Here is a 16018-nt window from a genome sequence, read left to right as displayed (position 1 = left end):
TGCTAGCAGACTCTTCCGCCCTGAGAACCTAAAGTTCCTAACTAAAATAGAACCATGGGTCATATTCTGCTGAATCCCTGCCCCTATGACTCACCATTGGCCTGCACCGGGTATCTTAGCCTACTGCATGGAGCAGAACCGCCTCAACCCGATCAAGCACATCATGCCATCTAATAGACCATCAAAAAAATATGTCTACTTAATACTGATGATAATTTACCATGCCAATCCTTGCTATCCAACACTTGCTAGGCCTTCAACCTATCTGGACTGTTCTCTGAGCCTTCAGCCTAATTGGTACACCCCACCGGCCTTTAGTCAATCCGGACCGCTCTAAACTATTGAGCATCTCCCTGAACCACTTCTCATGTGATCCTTCCCTTGCATACTGTTCTCACCCACTTGGGGTTCTAAACTCCTGATCCATTCCGTGGTCTCTAACCCCAGCCTAACCCTAGGCCTCATGTCGATTCTCCACCCTCTCGGAAATCTGTGGTCTATTCCCTGACCCGTGTATTTACCACATATGCTAAATAACCCGCACACCCATGCTGAGAGTGTTGCCGATCCGTGGCAGCTAACACAACCTTCAACCTATCAATCCAAAAAAATCCTCAGAGTCAAGCACACCCTCGACCGAATACTCTAACTAAACTCAAATCATGACTAGAACTCCAACCTGATTCCCCAAATTCAGTTATCAATAGTCAAGAAGACGTGATACATATACTCGGGAGTTTTACCAAACTCCCAACTCACAGAATCCTCAAACCAAACAGCCACCTGGGTTGTCTTCCTTCCTGAAAACGATGCGAGACTTATCCCATTTTCAACACCGCTCCCACTTCTGTATCCCGAGATGATTCTCCCCCACTTAGCTTTGACTAAGTCTTCACAATACATGATAATTTGGAGAATTCCCGATCCTTCTCACTTTCCGACGGTCTATATAATGACAACCGTCTCTTCCCAACTAGTGCTCTGATACTAGCCAATCCCAATGATCACACACCTCATAAGAACTGGATGAATACTTCCTAAATACCAGTGAAATTGATAATCACTAATGCTTGAATGACCCCACACTCATGTCCTGAAGACCAAAAGATAAATGCTCCAACTAATACCTCGACGACGAACTTCTTCCCTTGGCACTTTCATTCGTTAATCACTCACGGTTGCTGAAACCACTGAATCCTGACAATGATGGATAACCCTTCTGTGGGAACCAATCCACAGACCTCCCACATAATACCCCTTTTCCTAAAGGTGCTCCAAACAAGTTTCCCGCTATCGGGCTATAGAAATCATTCTATTCAGGGTTCGCACCCTGACTCACTTACCCGCTCAAATGTCCACAGCTGAACTACAAAAACTGAAGCAACCTGTGCCCTGAACCGAGCTACAAACTACTTCCCAATACATAGTCTACAATCCGAAAAGTGCAATAAATCGCACAATCAACCCTTACCGCATGATACAAGAGATCCAAGGCAAATCGGACATCACAAAATACTTATGTCACATCGACCCACCTGCGTTGAACGATGCTGAAATAATATCGCCAATCCCTGTAACAACTAACCCTGAGCTGGAATACAACCTAGTCATGGGGTCACAAGCCTACTCACTCCTTCGAGATCGAAAAAAACTGAAAGGGCACAATCCTTGCCCTATAAAACGACAGTCCAATCCGTCAATTAACCATTCCAATTCCAGCTACAAATCCCCAACTAAACATAATCATCACCCCATTATGGAGTCCTCGTGACTCACATTACGGCTTCGAGCAAACCCCCGAGTATCAAATCTAGAAACTCATGTCCTATCCTCTCCCGCTCAATCCGCGAAATATAACGAGTACAAATAATCTTACTGATCCAAGATAACTGTAGCCCTTTGCTCATCAGAATATGTACCAATAACAAGTCTCGGTATTGGAAAGCTCGACCAGCTCCTCCCCATGCCGTTGTTACAGTTGCTGTGGTAGTTCTCTCATCAATGGCTGCATGGTGCTCGACAAAATACTCAACTATGACAGTCTTGAAAGACCTAATCATCTTCGGAATCTATCCTTGAACGATCTCGATCACCTACTCCCGGATGATCTCCCTGACATGACCCTCTGATAATATTGGCCTATCCTGGCTACTAGCACTCGATCCTGATCCGAATCCGGTCTCAAAACGTCTCGAATAATCCATACCATAATCATGGGACCAACTTCCAACTAAACCCCAGGGGTTGTGACTTCCTTGCTACACGTATGGGTCCTATGCTTTAAGTAGTACGAGCCCATACTACCATCCACACCTACCCATATTTGTCTCAAGTATCACCACAACACCCTAACAATATATATAAACATAGCGAGCGCTCACGCCTCACTCCTAGAGGAAAGCTAAATATCTCGTAACTGACTTACTGGTCCCACATAACCCGCCCATCCATGAAACTTCCACTAACCTGTAGCACTAGTGTATGCTAGTCATACATAACGCTGGACCCTATAGACTTTCGAATATCCAATTCTACCCTAAGCCCCCAATCAGATAAAATAGAACATAAGGCCAAATCAAACATTCTCAGGCTATAAGATCTTAATTATGTATAACCGTGATGCATACACCAAGCAACTACAGTAATGATGTCAAATTCATATAAGGAAAACCCTAGGCTAGCAGGCATCATGTAATCAGGCAATTCTATCATGCAATTCCTGAAGACCCTAGCCTGGTATTAGCATGTTGCTCTAACATATCACATAATCAAATAACTGCATGGTATTTTGGGGTCTACTTACTAGCTCCGGCTGATCGTACACTTCACATCCTCCTTTCTTATTTTGAAAACCATTAAGTTCATTTTGAAAGCATTTTCCTTAGTTTGAGAGTGAATTCACATGGGTGTTCCTCCAATTCACTCAAACCAAGGCTATGATACCAACATGTAACATCCATAAAATTCAAGCCAATTTAAAACTTTTTAAATCATATAAAACCATTCAGTTATTACAATTTGCTTTCAACATAGTTTAAACATCAGAGTTCCCAGGAATCATAATCATCAATGGAGGAAGTGTACGGTCACGCCTTCGCCTTCCCGCGGTCATCCGCTGAACCTGCAACAATAAACTGAAACTGTAAGCCCGAAAGCTTAGTGAGTTACCCCTAAAATACCAACATCATATAACCATAATCATATCATATCAACAAATAATGTTCAGCCATGCATCTCGAGTCTACGGTGTGACTGGTCCTCCCACACCCAACCTTCAGTCCACCTGATCCACTCTCTAAGTCTACAGTATGACTGGACTGCCCATACCGGGCCTTCAGTTTATCTGGCCCACTCTGTGAGACTCGACACGTATGGACCGCCCTCTCGGAGCCTTCAGCCTATCCGGACCACTCGTCGGGCCTTCGGCCTGACTATGTGCCCTCCCGCGTCTGCAGTCTATCCGGTCCGCCCTGAGTATATTGGCCTACAGCACAAAGCAGGACCTGCCTCAACCCAACCCCAATCAAATAACCATGTGCACATATAACATATAATCACATAACAGCCCATAGACAAAAAAACCGATCTAGCATAACAACATCCTAACCAGGATACTGACCTAACCGGTCACTAACATAGCATCATCCTATATACTATCCTAATTACCAGGATGCCGATCTAACATATCAATAAGCATATCAAACAAATACCAGTATACAATCCGAGAAAGGGCCGGCCTTGGTGCCTTAGACCCTGTTGATACTGTGAGGATAACTCACATCGCAAATGTTGATCCGAACTAAAGAAATGAACTCCCGAACCATTATCTTAGTGGAAATCCCGAACTATCACATAATAAATACTAAGTCATTACAACATAACAATCTTGACTAAGGGTTCACTCAATCCATCATGTCCATCCCCTTTTTGGGGCCCAGGCTCAATTCCAAGTCCATAACCTTGATAGTCTTTATGCAAGGCCCATTATTGGCCAAATTTACTAAATTGGGCCCAATTTCCTTATTGGGGCTTAACCCCATGATCCACTATCAGCAAAACTGCTCCAAAACATATTTACTCAGGAAGTTCAGCAAGGCCCAAACCCTACTAGCCCAAAAAGTAGCCCAAACCCAAAGCCCAAATCACCAAAAGTGCACAGAAGACGTACGCTGGGCATATCCCCCAGGCTACGCGGGGTGTACACGAGTCTCGTATTGACTGGAAAATGGGGTCATTGACCCAGTATGCTGGGCATACAGAAACTTACGCTGGGCGTATGCAGGGTTTCACCAAAACCCTAATAAGTGCTTATTGGCTTATGTACTTAAGCCCAAACTCTAGATCCAGTGACCAAATGTGCCTAGGGCTCATAAAGTCTCGAACTTTATCACTTTAGACGTCCAAAAAGTTCTTAATCCAAGGTCTTAATCCATTAAGACCCTCCAACTACATGCATGGGACATCTTAAGCCATTAGGACCTCATTTTTATCACTTAAGACCTCTCCAAGGTCCATAAAGGACATCTTATCATGTGCAAAATGCATCATGCACTAAATTGGGCTTTTTGGGACAAGATATGGTTCCATAATGCTAGAAAGGCTAGATCTATGTTCTACAAGCATAAAGTTTGAAGATTTTTACCTTCGGGAGCTTCTAGGGCACAACACAACTTCAGATCTACAAGCCAATCTCCTTCTTAAACTATTCGTTGCAATGGCTTCACCTTCAAGACCTCAAAATACCCACCAACACACTCATACACATAAGAATTATTGTTTTGGGATGTTTATGGAGGATGGAGGCTGAGAAGGAGGACAGAAAATGAGCCATAAGGATGTTTATATAGCCTCAAACTCGAGATATTAGGGTTTTCATCCTTTATGAGTACGCCCATCGTACACAAGTGTACGCCCAGAATACTAGGGCGTGCCCTAGCACGCTCAACGTACCCTTATGTACGCACAACGTACTCCTCCTGGACCCAAAATTACAAATTAGACCTTAGGCTCTTCATGGCTTTACCCTTCCATCCCAAGGGACTACAAATGAGAAAACTTGGGATGTTACAATTTCTGAGTATGAGTGTTGGGCCAGTTAGAAAGTTGGATCTTAGGATAAGGCCCAATAAGGATTTAGGCCCAATTTGGAAAATTAGGCCAATTATGGGCCTTGTATATTTTGGACTTTTTTGGATTAAGGCTGGACTTGGGCTTTGACCCAGTTAAGGAAGAGTTAATGGACAATTATGAGTTAAGAGATTTTAGGTGATAATCCAATTATTAATTGGAGGTTTATTTATTATGATAGTTCAAGGTTTCCGTGGGCTAGCAGCCAAAGGTTCTGTTTGATACGTCAGTGTGAGGTAGTTTTCATTACTGTACTTGCGGTTCGAAGGCACTAATGCCGGCCCAGTCGATTGATATTCTGTTATGCATGTTGCTATGCTGTTATGATTTGTTAGATTGGTACCTTGGTAGATAGGATGTTGCGATGCTTAGTGGTTTGTTAGATCTGTTTCTATGATTGTAGGTTGTTATGTGATTATCTATTATATGTGCACATATTTGATTGGTGGCTGAGGTTTTCTGCTTCGTACGTAAGCCAACAGGTCGGGGCATTCTAGCCCGCTGGTTGAAGGTTGCGGGTATTCCATCCCGAGGATGATTGGATCTGTAGTATGTTGGAATTCCAACCCGATAGTTGAGGGCCTAGGGTATTCCAACCTGAAGGTTGACTAGACCAATAGTATATTGGCATTCCAACCGGATGGTTGAGGGCTTAGAGTATTCCAACCCGATGGTTGATTGGAACCATAGTATGTTGTTATTATATTCATATTGTTCTTTGCATTGGTATTTTGAGGAAGACTCACTAAGCTTTGGGCTTATAGTTCTGGTTATGTTTCAGGTACTTTAGATGACCGTGGGAAGGTGAAGGCTTGATCATGCACCTCCTCATGTTTTGCGTTATGATTTATGGGAAAACTCTGATGTGAAACTTATTTATAAAATTAATTGTAATGAAGATTGGTTTTGGGTTTATTTAAAAGTTAAAAATTTTCAAAAAAATTTATGAGTGTTACAAGTTGGTATAAGAGCCTTGATTTGAGGGAATTAGAGGAACACTCATACGAATCCAATCTCAAATCAAGGAAAAGATTTTCAAAATAATTTTTTTCAAATGGTTTTCAAAATATTAAAAGAGGATGCAGTGTGTACGATCAGTCGGAGCCAGTAAGTAGACCCCATAATACCATACTATTGTTTGTTATCGTGATAAGTTAAATCAGAATGCTAGTGATAGGCTAAGGATCTTCAGGAATTGCATGATAGAACTGATTATATGATGCCTGATAGCCTAGGATCTTTTCTTTTATGGAATTGACATCATTACTATAGTTACTTAGCATATGCGTCACGATTATATATAACTAAGATCTTATAGCCTACGAATGCTTAGTTTGGCATTATTTCATTTTCTTCTTTGATAAAGGGCTTAAGGTAGGATCAGGTATTCGAATGTCTATAGGGTCCAATGTTATGTATAGCTAGCATATACGAGTGTTGTAGGGTTGGTGGAAGTTTCATGGATGAGTTGTGAGGGTTCAGTCGATTAGTAGTGAGATATTTAGTTTTCTTCTAGGAGTGAGGGTTGTGCATTCGTTTATGCTTGGGTGTTGTTAGGGTGTTGTGATGAACTTTGAGACAAACACGGGAAGGTGTGGAAGATAGTATGGGCTCGTACTATAGAAAACACGAGTTGGTTCCCCGTCATTTTTTTGGATTATCTGATACCTTCCTGGTGTATTTTCAGTATGGTGGTTACGAGACGATTCGAGACTGGATCCAGGTCGTGATCGGGAGCTGGCAGTCAAGGTGAGCCAACCTTGTCAGAGGACTGCATCAGGGAGATCATCCGTAAGGAGGTGGTTGCTATCGTCTGGAGTCAGATTCCAGAGATATTCAGGTCTATCAATACCACGAGGATGGAGTTCTTTGATAACCTTTATGCATCCCTAGATGAGACACCTCCTGGTATGACCTCCGCAGCCATAGTAGTTGCAACTGTTAGGATAGGGTGGCTTTTCCAGTATCGGGACTTCGATAATACGAAGCCCACGAATTTTGATCGTGTTCAGGACCCGATCATAGCTAAGAGGTGGCTATCTGATGTGGAGGGATGTTTCTTCACTTGTTCATGCCCTGTTGACTAGAAGGTCAGGTGCAGTCGTGCTTTCCAGCTCACTGGCGAGGAGGATAGAGCGACACCTAATATTGTGACCAATATGTTTTTATCTTTTAGTTATTGTTTATGATTGTTTTGTGCTCATATTTTTGTACATCTGTTAGGTACGTTCCTAGTGAACTCTTTTCCTGCTCTAGTGTTGTTTGACTCGGGTGCGAGTCGGTCTTTTGTTTCTCAATCCTTTAGTAGAGAGCTTGTTTTGCCCATGGGAGAGTTAGAGTGTCTGTTGTGAGTTTCCATCGCCAACGAACATGGAGTTTCCACTTCTTCGATTTATCAAGGATGTGTTCTAGAGATTTTTAGGGTGTCCTTTCCGAGCAATTTGATTCTGATTCCTATGGGGTATGTTTGTGTGATCGTAGGTATGGACTGGCTGAGTCATTTCGGTGCCATGATCAACTGCAAGGTTCAGCATGTGGTGGTTCGAACTCTGAGTGGATAGAAATGGTTATTTATGGAGAGGGCACCAGGTTGGGTTCAAGGTTTTGTTCGGAAGCCAGGGCTCGACAGTATATTCAGCACGTGTGTGCTGGTTATTTGGCTTATGTGGTGGATACACAAGTTGGGGGTCAGGAGTCAGTGGATAATGTTGCGGTTATCAAGGAGTTCGCCGATGTATTCCTGGAGGAGTTACTAAGTGTGCCTCCTGAGAGGCAGGTAAAGTTCAGCATCGACCTTATGCTAGGTGCAACCCCTATTGCCAAGGCGCCGTACCGATTGGCACCGCCTGAGATTCAAGAGTTTGCATCTCAGCTGCAGGAGCTGCTAGACAAGCAGTTCATCCATCTGAGCAATTCTCCATGGTTAACGCCGATTCTCTTTGTCAAAAAGAAGGATGGTTCACATCGTATGTGCATCGATTGTAGGGAGCTAAACAAGTTAATGGTGAAGAACCGTTATCTTCTTCTGCGGATTGATGATCTCTTTGATCAGTTGCATGGAGCATCTTGGTTCTCAAAGATAGATCTGAGGTCTGGATGCCATCAGGTTAGGGTGAGAGAGGAGGACGAGGAGAAGACTGCGTTTTGGACTCATTATGGGCAATACGAGTTCGTGGTGACGCCATTCGGGCTCCCAAATGTGCCTGCAATATTTATGGATTTGATGAATCGAGTATGTAGCTTTATGGTCGATCGATCGGTTATCGTGTTTATTGATGATATCTTGGTGTATTCCAAGACCAGATAGCAGCATGAGGAGCACCTTCGCGAGCTCCTGCGGGATTTGACCCTATTGCACAACTCTTGTCTGAGTCCAACCGTCCTAGGGTTGATTCTTTTACTCAAAGGATTATTTGATCTCTGTTTCATGTGGCTATATTCATAAGGTTGCTAGTTGACATTAATGGGAATCCTTCAGCAGTTGATGACTGGGTGGGTTCGGGAACCTAGGAAAGCCTAGGATATGTTGTAGTGGGTTAGAAGTACGATTTAGTGAGTTTTGGATGCATCAGTTTTAGGAAGTGACTTAGAGGATTCAAGAGGATTGCTGAGGAAAATATGGATAGGGGTGGAAGGTGATATTGGGCCCATACTACTAAAATCACAAGATCCATATTCGAATAGGTGAGAGTATTAGAGAATCTAAAAATCTTATAAGAGGTGGATTCTTAGTTATGTTCTGATTGTTGACTTGATTGTATTTCAGTTTGGAGATGAGCTCTCAAGGAGATGGTTCAGGTACGGGTTCCAGCTCAGGTGCAGGTGCTAAGCTTATTAGCAAGCAGTTGCTGGAGTACATTTCATCAGAGACTCTCGTTGTGTTTCAGAGATAGTGGATGAGCGCTTGGGCGCATTCCGTGCGGAGATTATGGCTATCATTGGAGTTCGTACACTAACTTTCCTGGAGATTCGTGCTTGTGGAGCTCCTGCGTTCCATGGAGAGAGGGACACTATTTTCAATAGGAGGTGGTTAGCTAATATGGATAACGCGTTCAGGATGAGTTTCTGCCCCGAGGAGGAGAAGGTCAGATATGCTTCCTTCCTATTCAAGGATTGAGCACGTGATTAGTGGGAGGAGATCGGTAGTGAGTTGGGTGATTATGCGGTCGACACTATATCATGGGATGATTTCTCGACCATGTTCAAAGATGAGTTTCCATCGACAATTGTTGTGTAGTAGTTGGCACGAGAGTTCCAGGATCTTCACCAGACTACTGAGACGGTGTCAGCGATCACTGCCAAGTTCTGGGAGAGGGCTTTATTGGTACCACAATATGTAGCAGATGAGGAGATGAAGTAAGGTATCATGATATGTTGCGAGATGATATCAGGAATTTCGTGAGTATTTCAGGGTGCGAGACCCTGAATGATATGATCTCTGGAGGCCGAGAGCGGGAGATTGATTTGGAGCACATTAAGAAGAGGAGGTCAGATCAGGTGCATACTTTGGAGGGTCCTGGGAAGAGACCCAAGACTTTTAACAAGCATTCGAGTGGCCAGCGGGACCGAAGTCAGTGCAACACATATGGGAAACTACACGATGGGGCTTGTCGTTCTAGAGGTTTGGGCTACTACAAGTGTCGTAGGCGTTGTCACGTCAGCAGGAATTGCCCTCACGGGGTAAGCCCATTATGTTTTCACTGTGATCGGGTGGGCCACAAAAAGGCCGACTATCTAACGTTGAGGAGAGGAGAAGTGAGCGCGCCTGTTGTGACTTCTTTGAGGATCACCGATGGACGAGAAGCTAGGGCATGAGCCCCAGCATAGAAGAGTTGAGTTCTGCAAGTATGTATCTTTTGCCTTCTTTTAGGTTATTTATATTTGTGTTTATGGTTGTTGGAATCTTTCATCAGTTTGGGAAAAGCATATATCTGGTTCATTTATTTACTCATATATGAGTTACATATTCAAGTAGTGGCATATGCCATTTGCATACCAGGAATCATTAGTGGTTAGTGTAAGGTCGTTTTCCCTTTTTCTAGTTCGGGGCATTCAACGTTATCTCGATTTGTAATCGAGATGAGTTCAGGGGCATTATGCGGAAGTTGTGCGCTCAGGGTTCAGCAGGATGGTTATCACCCTCGTTAGGATTCGGAGGGTTTAGTTATTGTGCTCAAATTGACTCATGGGGTCACCAAGGGAAGGGGTATATTATCGAAGTTTTGCTTTGAGCATCAGTTAATTGAACTTCAAGATCTGAGTATGGTATCATTTCGAGGCATATGGGATTATCCATATTTCTAGGATTTAAAAAGTGTTCATCTAGTCTTCAGAGGTGGTATGGTCTTGTAAGTTCAACTGGTAATGAATCAGTAGCATTAGTAAGCACTGGTTGTCAGTAGATCGATCATTGGAAGGTAGGAAGGATCAGAAATCCTTCCATTTCTCGTATGATGTGGAGACTTAGTTGGACCGATGTGGGAGAGAACCATTTAGGTACCCAGGACATAAGCAAGCGTGAAAGTGGGATGACCTCGTATCCCCATCAGGAAAGGAAAGGTAGCCCAAGTGGTTGCATGTGTGGATGATAATGGGAATTGGAAGTTTAGGAAACTTCCCGACTTTAGGATCACACCTAATTGATGTGTAGCAGACTATGAGGAACCAGGTTGAGGATCCCAGTCAGGAGATGAGTTTAGTAAGGGATGTTAGACCATGTGTGTGCTCGACTTTGGATGTGTTCGGATTGGTAATATGCGGTAAGACCATGGTTAGCGGTTGAGTTAGCGTGGGAAGTGATGTAAGACTGCAGGATAGCTATAGCATTCACCAATAGCCAAATAGCATGGAAGGTGTTATAAGACTGCGGGATAGCGTTAGCATTCATCGGCAGGCAGATAGCATGGAAGGTGTTGTAAGACTGTGGGATAGTCGTAGCATTCACCAATGGCTAGATAGCATAGGGAATGTGGTAAGACTATTGGGTGGCCTGTAGCATTAGTCAGCAGACATTATAGAAGTGTTGTAAGACTGCGGGTGGCCTATAACATTCACTAGTTAGCAGGTAGTGTAGAAGTGTTATAAGACTGCGATGTAGCCCATAACATTCACTAGTTGGTAGATAGAGTAGAAACGTTGTAAGATTGCAGGGGTGTCCCATAGCATTCATTAGTTAGCCACTGGTATAGTGGTATAGTAAGACTGTGGGGGTTGCCCATAGCATTCATTAGTGGTCAATTAGTATGGGAGTGTTGTAAGACTACGAAGTGGCCCATAGTTCATCGGTCCTATTCGACAGTAAGAATGTGACAAATTTGTGATTCACTCACGGATTCCTTTCGATGATTTATCCCAGGGCGGTTCAGCCACATGAATGTGAGTAGGCCAAAGTATGATCAGATTCGGGAAACGATAGATCGTTGGAGACCAGGCGTGATTTAAGACTACAGTGGTTATGGTAGCATTCACTTTTCGTATAAGATTTGATGATGACATGTAGTTAGACTGTCATGATCGGGAAGAATCAGAAGGAATAATGGAGCCATGAGTGGCAATATGGTTAGGGCAGATTTCGATAGCCGAAGTCCTTTCCGGAAGTCGCGTGGGGAGACTGTGAGGTTACTCTTGGCTCAAAAATCGGATAGGAATTCAGTATTCCAGATAAGTTGGGGACCAGGGAGGTCTTTGTTGCCTTTGGAAAGTAGATAGGAGGTAGCGTGATGCTTCAGACAGTAGTAGTGATGTGGGGATTCGTATGTGTGGAGTAGCTTGATGATCGAAAGTGCTAAGTCACTTACAGCGAGACTAAATAATCTCAGAGTAATTGATTTGGCCATGTTACGCAACTCTCGTTTGAGTCTAACCATTGCAGGGATGAATATTGTACTCGAAGGATTATCTAAGCCTCCTGTCAGGTATAAGTATTATGCACGTGGTTATGCTTAGTGGCTTTGTTCTCGTAGGTTGCATCAAGATAATTAAGGTGGTAACTATTATGGTTGGCTAGTTATTCGATGAAGTTTTGGCAAGGTAATATTTCAGCGTATGTGGTTTGTCAGGGAGACAGACCATTATAGAATTCAGATATTAGGAAGGCAGAAGTGGTTGTGGAAGCTAAAGGTTCGTTTCCTTCAGGATGGAAGCCTTGGTTTGGGGCTCAGTTGTCTTAGGGAAGGTCGCTATGTGTAACAAATTTTTGGTAACGTTCCTACGGTTTTGTGTTTGATGTGAGTATTAGTAAGGAGTGATTTCGAGGATGAAATCTTATTTAAGTAAGGGAGAGTTGTAATGCCTTGTTCCGAATCGCTTTCCTAATTCAAGACTGTGGCCTGAAGATAGGTTATCATAAGGCTTAGGGCCTTTACAAAAGAGAGGTCTAGAACCATTTAGGTATGGATAATGTAATTTAGGTGATCCAGGAGTTTGGGTTGTGTCTTAGTGCCAAGGGGTATATCAGTAAAGTGGTAGTTCGAGCTTGTTATGAATTTTGGATTTTTTTCGAAATTTTTTGGGATGAGGATAAGTTGATAGATGTGTAGAGTTTCTCGCCACCTTTCCATGGATATAAAGAACGTCAAAAACGGAGTTGAAACGGAGAAGTTATGGCTGTTTGAAGTTGGAGTGGTTCGGGTTAGTGATCGTTGACTTGTTGATCAAGATAATTTAAGGCTCACGAAATGAGGATTAAATGCTCACGATGTGAGAATAACCAGATGATCCAAAACCCTTATTTTCGGGTATTTAAAGTTATAAGATGATTAGGGTTGTTTCTCCTCAGCCTCATTCACCTCCTAGACCTTTGGAAACCCTAATCTCAGCCCCCATTGAAGTTCTTGGCCATTCTTAGTGTTATTCAAGAGCTTTTGGGTCCTTGGAGCCCTTTTAGGAAGAAGATCATTGGTGGTGCATTTTTTGACATCTTGGCTTCATCATCAGCTAGTTGTGGAGCTTTTGGACCTTTGTAAGTCCTTAAGCTCATGCATTTCCTTTCCTTGCTTACTAGATCTAAGTTTCCATGCATTTTATGGCTTGTAATGTTGGTTAGCATGCATGGAATCCATAAATTTGGCAACTTTATGATGGTTTTTGAGCACTATAACAATCATATGGTGCACATACAACCTTAATGCTTTGGATCTAAGTTTTCTCAAGTTATACATGCAATTTTCATTTTGTACAAAGCATGAACCCTAACTGGCATATAATTTTGAGATTTACAACATAAAACAAGTTAGATGAATACCTCTTTATTGTAGCATGTAGAACTTGGCCTTTCAAGAGCTTAGTACCTCAATGAGTGACAAACACCAAGAACAATGTAGGATTATGAGAGAGAGGTTAGGAGGCACCAAAAAATCGGCTAGGGTTTCATCTTGGAATTATTGGCCGATTTTAGGGGTGTCAAGGGTTACATTTATAGTGTGGAATTCCTAGGGTTTCATACATAAAACCCTAATTTACTTAAACCTTTAAGTATTCCAATGATCCATATGATAGACCCTTTAGACTAACTCTTCATGGACTCTCACATAGATTTAGCCCATCCCTAATCAACATAGATCAATAGCCCAAACTAAAACTATTAATGATTTACCTAATCAGTCCCTGCAAATTTAATTAGTCTCTTTTGATCACTAAATTAATTCTAAATTAATTCTTGATAAATACCAATTAAATAATATGATTTCTCAATTAATATATTGTTCTTATAATATATTAATAAATCAAAAATAACCTCTTTCTCAAATATCCATCTTATCAAATTGCTCCGATGAAGGCACCCCAAAATGACCATGCTACTATCGGGTCAAGTACATACGAATTATAGTTATGGGCTTAGACACCTAATCCAACACTTTATGGATGATGATGGTATCGTAAGTCATATAACTTCTACATCTGGATTTTGGTCATGGTTTTAGACTCCAAGTTTGAGTCTTGGTCCTTTTTCCTTTATTTTGAACTAAGTGGGTGTTTAAGTCATGTATTGGACATATATGACTGAAAAGCTTCGATTTTTATGGTCCTTGGGGTCAAGTAATATCCTCTAGACTGTCTCACATTAAGGCTTAATGGATTAGGAGCTTAGTGCTCATTTTTGGTCAGATATGGACACGACGTGAGGAATAAGGCCTCACGATGTAAGAGTGTGTTCGAGGAACTTTCTGGACCAAAGTTACGACCTCGCAACGTGAACATAAGGTGCTCACGATGTGAGCATCACCTGTGTAAGTTTTAGACTTGGTAATGGTTGGCTAGCTTGGTCTTGGACTTATCCTTTGGTTTGGGCTCATAATAGACTAAGTATTTTAGGGTAATGGACTTCTGGTTGGGCTTGATTTTCTGGGCTTTCCCTAATGAGCCTTGGATGATGAACTATGCCTCAATCAGCCCAATGAAGTTAGGCCTTGATTGGGCTCAATGTGCTTGGACCTTTGGGCCATCGGAAAATTGTTGGTTCAGAAAAGTATATGGGCTTTAAGGAAAGGCCCTTGTAAAGGTTTAGGCCTAATTTGGAAAATGGGGCCATTGATGGGCTTTTAGGGATATTATAGTTTTGGGCCTTGTCAGTTTTGGGTTTGGGACTTATTTATGAATCTTATTGGGCCAGGGATAAAATGGTCAATTTACCACCAAGTATGGATTATGGATCATGGTTTGGGACCCAATTGTTAATTGGGTGATTTTTTGGTATTGATAGCTCGAGGAGTTGTCAAGGCAGCAACTATGGATTTCTTGCAGGGAGTTTCAGCATTTGAGGTGAGTCTCCTCATCGTTTGTATGGGTTGAGGGCACCAATACTGTCCCATTTGGTTTATGTATTGTAGGAAGACCCAGTGTCAGCCCTAGGCATTATGTATGAAAGACCAGGAGATGGCTCTTGGCACAATGCATGCTATTATGTATTACAGGAAGACCCAGGGGTTAGCCTTAGTCATTATGTATGAAAGACCAGGAGGTGGCTCCTTGAAATATGTATGAAAGACCAGGAGGTGACTGATGGCACATTGTATGTTAATTAGCTAAGTAGAGTAGGATGTACGCTAGTTGTGTGTATGATTCTTGCATGGAAGACCAGGATTTTGCTCTTGGCACTTGTCTGTAAGACCTAGGGGTGGCCCCTGGCTTGGCAAGAAAGACCACGTGGCGTCCCGTGGCATCATGGAAATACTATGTGCGGCACATAACACCATTATTGATTATGATAGATGTATGGCTCACAATTTTGTATGGATTGTATGGATCAATTGATATGTGTGGTATATGGTATCTGGGCAACTCACTAAGCTTCGTTCTTTCGGTTTTCAGTTTTGGTTTTAGGTACCTCCAGTTTTCAAATAAAGGAGCCCGGGACGATCGCAACACATACACCTATGTTTTCCACAACATATGATTTTTGGGAATGAACTCTTATAATGATTTATTTTAAAATGCTTTTCAATGTGTGAACCAAGTTACAAATGTGTTTTAGTTATATTAAAAATGAAATTGTGGTCATGAATTTTGGGATGTTACAAGATCAGCAGTCGGCATTCGAGACCTTGAGGTAGAAACTATATAAGGCCTTGATTCTAGCACCACCCGAGGGATTGGAGGAATTTGTAGTGTATTGTGACGCTTCTATATTGGGATTAGGAGCAGTTTTGATGCGGAGGGGCACATGATTGCTTATGCTTCGAGACAGTTGAAGCCCCACGAGGCATATTACCCTACCCATGACAAAGAATTGGGGGTGATAGTGTTTTCCATCAAGACTTGGAGATATTATTTGTATGGGGTTTGATGCACTATTTTCACTGATTACAAGAGTTTAAAGTATTTGATGGATCATTAGAATCTGAATATGCGACAAAGGATATGGCTCCATGTAGTAAAGGATTATGACTGTGAA

Source organism: Lactuca saligna, chromosome 6, assembly GCF_052625555.1.
Source record: "Lactuca saligna cultivar CGN05327 chromosome 6, ASM5262555v1, whole genome shotgun sequence".
NCBI classification, from domain to species: Eukaryota; Viridiplantae; Streptophyta; class Magnoliopsida; order Asterales; family Asteraceae; genus Lactuca; species Lactuca saligna.
The sequence above is the reverse complement of the archived record's forward strand: the minus strand, read 5'-3'. Positions refer to the sequence as shown.